Here is a 7,425-nt window from a genome sequence, read left to right as displayed (position 1 = left end):
GTTTTCCTTTTCTTCCCCTGACACGTTTGTTTGATATGTTGTCTGTCATTAAGTGGCTGCTTGGTTGTCTTTTCCCTCTGCTATAGATATCTGCGCTTTTGCTTCCGGGAAATTGCTACGGAGGAAGTGAGATCTTTGACCGGTTGTAACCTCGTGTGGTGGCGCGGAAGTAGGAGGTCGGTACGCAGAGAGAGTGGTGGACTCGGGAGGGCAGTGTGGCTCCCCAGCGCGAAGCAGGCGTGGTCGGCTGTACCGAGTCGCCACGTGATGTGTGTCGGTTGTGTGTAACGAGCGGGTCGAGTTGACGGAAGAGCTCCTCGCGTGTTGGTCGATGCAGAATCGCCCCACGAGTAGCTGCTGTCCATTTCGCCTTGGTGGGTCGTTGACAAGGTTCTTTAAATCCTCCGTTTCAACACTGGAGTTTAAAAGGAGACACCTAACATGAAGGAGCGGTCACTACCCGTCAACGTTGCAGGGAAGACGTGAACTCCGGTGACAGAGCGTGTTGTCGCGTGACCGTGGCGTGTTGGGTACGCTGGCGACGCGTGCGCGGACGGATGTGTGGATCCTTGCCATCAGAGGTCGTGTGCTGCCTGTCCGAGCATAATTGCAAGTTAAGTTAGTGGAAGGTTTAATCATTAAGTAATAATTTTGTGTAACCAGCGTCTCTCCTGCCTTGTGGCCTCCGGCGACCGGGTTTCCTGTCCCTGGCACCGGTGTAATTGAAAGTGATCTTTCCTCCTCCTCTCGTTACTGTCCGATGGAAGGTGTAGTATTGGCAGTTTAATTGTTTCGCTATTCTGTCGTGTGTTGTGAGTAAATTCGTGCCTCTTGTTGGTTGATCTTGTGGTTGTTCATTCAGGACTGTGTGGTGTAATGTTTCCTCGCACGAGGTTAGCTCTAAATCTGTCAGCAAGTTAAACCATCTTATAACAAGTTTCCGATGGCTAAAAGTCGGTGCAGTGACCAGCCTGAGAGTGGCAATTGTGTTTACGGCCGTATTTAAATTGGTCAGTATTCTGTCTAGCCTGAGCATCCCTGAGTGGGTGATTTGTGGCCGCCTTACACGGGTCCGTCATATCTGTTATGTTCTAATGATATTCGAGGACACTTTTGTTTAAAATTTGTTTTGAATTCCTCCAAGTTTGTAAATTTCTTTTATTGCCATTAATCGTGTGTTTGCTAAGACCCGTTTAATTTTTTTAAAGGCGGTGTTGGTTGCTTCACTAATTCACCGTACTTTGTTAACAAAGTTCTGTATTTACTTTAGTAGCCTGTTTACTAATGTTCTTTAATTTTTTTTAAATTATTGCAGTGCTATAAATTACTTAATTGCCGTTAGCGGCATGTTTTAAAAGGTTGTTTATTGCCGTACTGTTAGCTTCTGTGTGTTTTTTTTAATTTTTAAAAAATTGTTGTATTGCTATAAATTACTTGATTGCTGTTAGCGGCGTGTTTAAAAGGCTGTTTATTGCCGTACTGCTAGTTTCTGTAAGATACGAATAAAACATTTGTGAAAATCTCAACTCGACAGTAAACTACTAGAAATTTGGCCCCGTTTCCCAACTTGTGGTGTGGCTTGTAGTAACCGTAACCACTGTGTGTGTCAGATCTGTTCTTTTTTTTTTTTTTTTTTCGAAGTTCATTAAGGGGTGCCGCCAATTTGAGCGAAGCGAGGGACAATGCGCCTAAAATACTCGTAATTAGCCAGTTTCATCCTATAACGCAGTTTTAGTGATCTGGAACGTGAAGAATCACGAGCGACAATCTAGAGAAATCCTTGTCTCGAGTATCGAGAGATCGCGCGTGACAGGGATGACACGTATTTTGCTGCTGACGTAGACGGAGATAGCGCTCGCCAGTGCCGACCCGTGACAGACCCGCCACGGCGCTATCGCGTCTTGTCGCGCAACTCTTAAAAGGCGCCGCAGAAGTTCCCCAGCGACCGAAAAATGCAAGGCACGCGTCATGCCACGGTGATGGGGACTCCGCGAGCCGCTGCGTCCTACCAACGACCTATGTGGAGGTCATCTCGTCTTACAAGGAGACGGCACGACCCTGGGGTCGGGGATTTGTCCGAAATTTTGTGTGGTGAAAGAGGACCCCTAACACCTCACGTGGTTAAAATATTAGGACGCACTACCCGGAAAATCCCGGGAAAAATCGATCCAAAGTTTCTTAGGTGCCGTATGAGTATAAAATGTTAGTCCATTCCCGAGTCGCCGTTTGGCCTACATGGTTAGCGCTCGGACCCTTACGCCAGAGATCTTGGGTTCGATTCTTCCTCCTGCGCCTTTTTTTTCTTGTGTTTCTTGCGAAATTGCAGCGGATTGTTGCAGCAGAATTATGAAATTAATTTCCGGGAAGATTGTATAAAAATTCGTTCTATAATTCACCACCAATTGTCGTCACCAATATTCCGAGACATGATTCAATATTTCTGGTTTGCCTCAAAATTATCAGAAACTCAAAACATTTTCGTAAATGTTAATGGGGCATGTTTTTGTACAGATTTATTGCAAACGCCCTGTGATTGTAAAAAATCCGCTTTTATATGTTGCGCAAGATGTCGCAAAAAATATTGCTCTGTTTGTTTTTACGATAATTACCACTACACTTCTTGTTTATAATTATTATATGTACAAAAATTAAATGTTTCCCAATCGACTTTGTTATTCTGATTAAAAACCCAATGTTTTCTCCTCATATACTTTACAATGAAAAATGGAAAACCCCCCGAGATGTATTGTGTTGTTGGACATAAGGAAAATAATCATTTGCATGTGACAGCATCTTCTTCCTGTCGGTTAAATCTCCCGTCTGTAGCACATCATCTTCGTGATGTAGCAATTTTAATGGCCAGTAGTGTATTTCTCCCGACAACGGGAGAGGTTGGGACAAGTCGCTGCTGTAAGCACGTACAGCTGCCACTAGCGAGTTCTGATTTTCTGTTTTTATGATGGCACTTGGTAAAGGGTCAAAAGGTCGAGAACTGAAGAGTGCTCAGATCTAGACAAGCGACTCCTCAACTGCCCCAATACAAAATCGATGAAAGGAAAGAACACATTCAATCTGAAACAAAGACGACATGACACTATTATCGCGTTCGAAAGAATATAACAGACAAAAAAGAAGTGCTGCATCAAGCAAAAAGTGTCTGTATGTACGAAAGTATTCCTTAGCATCAGCTGCTTCTATAGCCGAGCGATGAGTTGAACTTTCGACGGTTCTGGATGCCTGCATTGAAATGTCTAAAGGTTCCACTGTACGTCACGCTTCTTGGAAAATTTCATGTTTGAAACCGCCTGGCAGATTAAAACTGTGTGGCGGACCGAAACTCGAACTCGGGACCTTTGTGTTTTGGGGACAAGTGCTCTACCACCTAAGCTACCCAAACCAGCACACAGTTTTCATCTGCCAGGAAATTTCATATCCGCGCACACTCCGCTGCAGAGTGAAAATTTCATTCTGGAATCATCCACCAGGCTTTGGCAAAGCCATGTCTCCGCAGTATCCTTTCTTCCACGAGTGCTAGTTCTGCGAGGTTCGCAGGAGAGATTCTGTGAAGTTTGGAAGATAGACGAAGTACTGGCAGAATTGAAGCTGTGAGGAGGGGTCGTGAGTCGTTCTTGGGTACTTATCTGGTAGAGCACTTGCCGAATAAAGGCAAAGGTCCCGAGTTCGAGTCTCGGTCCGGCACACAGTTTTAATCTGCCAGGAAGTTTCATATCCGCACACACTCGGCTGCAAAGTGAAAATTTCATTCTTCGTGTTTGATTTCTCTGTATGTTTCCAGTGCTCTTATTACACTGTCCACCATCTCAAAGCAGGGGTTTGGACATGAATGCAACTGCTTGACGTTGTCATGTCTCCATACTATCTTTTCTCCCAGATTCGTAGGGGAGCTTCTGTGAAGTTTGGAAGGTAAGAGACGAGGTACTGACGGAAGTAAAGCTGCGAGGGTGGATCGTGAGCCCTGCTTAGATCCTTAGAGTAGGGTTGACTACTCGAGGGGGCTCAGCAGTGCGAAATATTGTCTATAACACCTTTCTGCTACTCATGGCACTGCGAACTGTCGTTTTCGACGGCGAAATGGGTGGAAATCAATGCCTCAAGGGGAGGTCTGGTTTCACTGGAGATCTTCACGGCGCCTTCGGAGGGCTTTCCATGTCGATTACGAACGGTTGTGTGTCTGAAATATTAGTCTCGCCTACCCAACAGAAACGCTGGGCGTCGCAGTTCTGACCTTCATCGCAACGACGTCAAAACAAGGGGTGAAATGCGCGTGAGACAGAGGCGGGGGGGGGGGGGGGGGGGGGGGGGCGACCTTTCCATCGTGCGACGGCCATCGTGAAACGCCATGTGTTAAATCCGCAGGACAGAACAGGTAGTTGGAACTGTGGAAAGCGGCCAAAAATGAGCGGTTGTCAGTTACACTTGAACACATATAACTTTATTTAGTTGCCCAAACGTTACAGCCCAAATTTCCGAGCTTAACTATCGACTGAATATGTCACACAATCTTATGGCTTAAGGGCCAACCTCTTTAATTTTTAAAACGGCTGAAGGCCCATGATTCAAAACACAACTACAATAAATTTTCAAAAGGCAGAAAGCGCAAGGTTTTATCCTTAAATAATATTTCAAATGAGGCTAAAGTCCCAAACAATCTAAGACTTAACAATAAGGAATTTTACTTTTAAACGACTGAAGGCCTATGATTCAAAACATAACTACAGTAAATTATTACAAGGCAGAAAAAAATGATTCAAATGGCTCTGAGCACTATGGGACTCAACATCTGAGGCCATCCGTCCCCTAGAACTTAGAACCACTTAAACCTAACTAACCTAAGGACATCACACACATCCATGCCCGAGGCACGATTTGAACCTGCGACCGTAGCGGTCGCGCGGTTCCAGACTGAAGCGCCTAGAACCGATCGGCCACACCGGCCGGCACAAGGCAGAAAGCCCATGGCTTTATCCTTAAATATTTTTTTTAAAAATGAGGCTTAAAGTCCAAACAGAGGTGTCCGGTCAGAGGGGTGTTCTGAACACAATTTCGACACAAAGCAGCTCAATAGGCTGTGGAGTGGAAGGGGTAGGCTAGCAATAGAACAGTGCATCACCACTGACTACGCACTCGTTTATTGCACACATGAGTCAGGTATTACCCAAAAGGAACAATCAGCACAAATTACAAAATAATTTTCTTTTCCTTTAAGTCACTCAAACATTTAAACAGGCAAATAGCAATCGTTTAACTGAAAGCCTTTTAAGAAAGCAAGACTAGAAAATTTGAATGATGAGTTAAAATCATATTTAAAAACGAAATACTTCCATTAAGGAACCAGCGATCAAAATTAAGTACATAATCCTCAACAACCATATCACATTCGAGACATTTAACCTTAAACAGTAATATATAACATCAGAGAGCTGCAGTCCCAAGCTTTAAGCAGCACGTTTCAGATGGACTGCACTGCAACAGTGCAATACAAGTCCCTCAGAGGATCTCCCCACACAGTAAGTTATTGCCGCAATCGACAAAATATCAACATCATTCCATGTACAGACCTAAAACAAACTAAAAGATCTCTTAAGTTTGATACAGTTAATACCCTTTCAACATAACATACATCACAAGTCTAGCCCTAGGACGGCACCGACACCCCGCAATTTAGCACGCGAGAAACTACAGCGATGCACTCATCACGTATCCTTACAAAATACAAGAACAGAGAGCCGGCTCCCCAATAGCGGAACATTTAACCACCCGCAGCGTGCGGGTTTGCGGGATGCTGATCTCTCCCTTAACCTCAACACCAGTTCAAATACTAGTCAGCCTACAATCTTGAACCACCATACACATTCCTTCAGTTACTGCATAGAAAGCCAATGTGATAGGCAAACAGACCATCATATGATAAAAGCTTAAGCAATTTCCTTACTCGACAATCATTATGAATAGTAGCCGTAATTTTTTTTTAAACGTGAGCACACCCACAATCAAAGGACAAACAACGCCAATCATAAGGACAAAGCAAGTAGCAAAGGTAACTTCTACTTAGATTGGCTACAAATCAGTGCGTGATTTAACTCACCAGAGAACAGTCTTTACAACCTAACCATCAATACAATAGCAAATTACTCACACGTGTACTCCCCCACGATTTCGATTCGCAAAGCCATAGACAAAACGCGGAGAGCGTAGCCCCAACATAATAGTGCTCCCTCATTTACCCCAAATAACTGACTCCCTCAGTTGCACAGCAGAGAACCAGACCTAATGAAACCACCACAGTTTTCGCCTCTAAATTGTCACAGTACAAGTGAGACTCAATCACAAATGTAATTTTGCATCACCAGTTCCCGTATAGTCAATACAAGCGCCTGATTTTCACCCGTTTATAACGGCAGACAGCAACATCGTACGGAAAAGAGCGTAGACACAAGCTCTTACCAGTTCTCTTCCCTGAAAGCAGCCACCGCAACTCTCGGGAACCACTGCTACATCCAATGCAAAATCGTTACTCCTTCACACAAATTACAGGACGCCCGCTTCCCGCTGCTTGGTACGGCGCCTTCCGTTCAGAGCCAACTTGCATATCTTCATGCGATGGGTCCGGTCCCACACTCGCTGCGTCAACCTGACAACCGTCTTCCACCACGTCCCGGAGCACACCCCCACAGGACCTCGCCTCGTTACTCCACGCATAGGCCCCAGAGGGCGCTGCTTACCGCCCTGACCGTGGCAGGAAAGATAAAGCACCAGAGTGCCGGCCGGACTGGCCGAGCGGTTCTAGGCGCTACAGTCTGGAACCGCGCGACCGCTACGGTCGCAGGTTCGAATCCTGCCTCGGGCATGGATGTGTGTGATGTCCTTAGGTTAGTTAGGTTTAAGTAGTTCTAAGTTCTAGGGGACTTATGACCTCAGCAGTTGAGTCCCATAGTGGTCAGAGCCATTTGAACCATTTGAACCAAAGCACCAGGGTGGAACTAACGATATGAGCCGCTCACGGGAATACCCCCAACAGCCAACCATGAAAACCAACGGCACAGTGTGAACAGACTGGCTTCGTTAATTAAATAACCACTCAACTTTTATGTCCTGGGTCGGTGAGCCACGAACCTCGTAGCAATCGGAACAGCTCCCACACACTCCGACACTGCGTAGAGAACGCCAGAGGGCCCGGCCCACTGCGCCGCGTGGAGATTTCCTGGCTGATCCACACACAGACCAAAGATAATACAAGGAGTGAATATCGATACACACCACTGCTGCCACCCGTAGAAAGAGGAAGAGCCACAGCATAACCGCAATAACCGCGGGAAACCAAACGCAGAGTAACAATCATGGTTTAAACCAACGCATAAGCCGAGGTCAGCACGGCTCAACGTCCATGGTGGCGTTGGACGGAAT

Source organism: Schistocerca americana, chromosome 10 (assembly GCF_021461395.2).
Source record: "Schistocerca americana isolate TAMUIC-IGC-003095 chromosome 10, iqSchAmer2.1, whole genome shotgun sequence".
Classification (NCBI taxonomy): Eukaryota; Metazoa; Arthropoda; class Insecta; order Orthoptera; family Acrididae; genus Schistocerca; species Schistocerca americana.
This window is presented reverse-complemented; position numbering follows the sequence as displayed.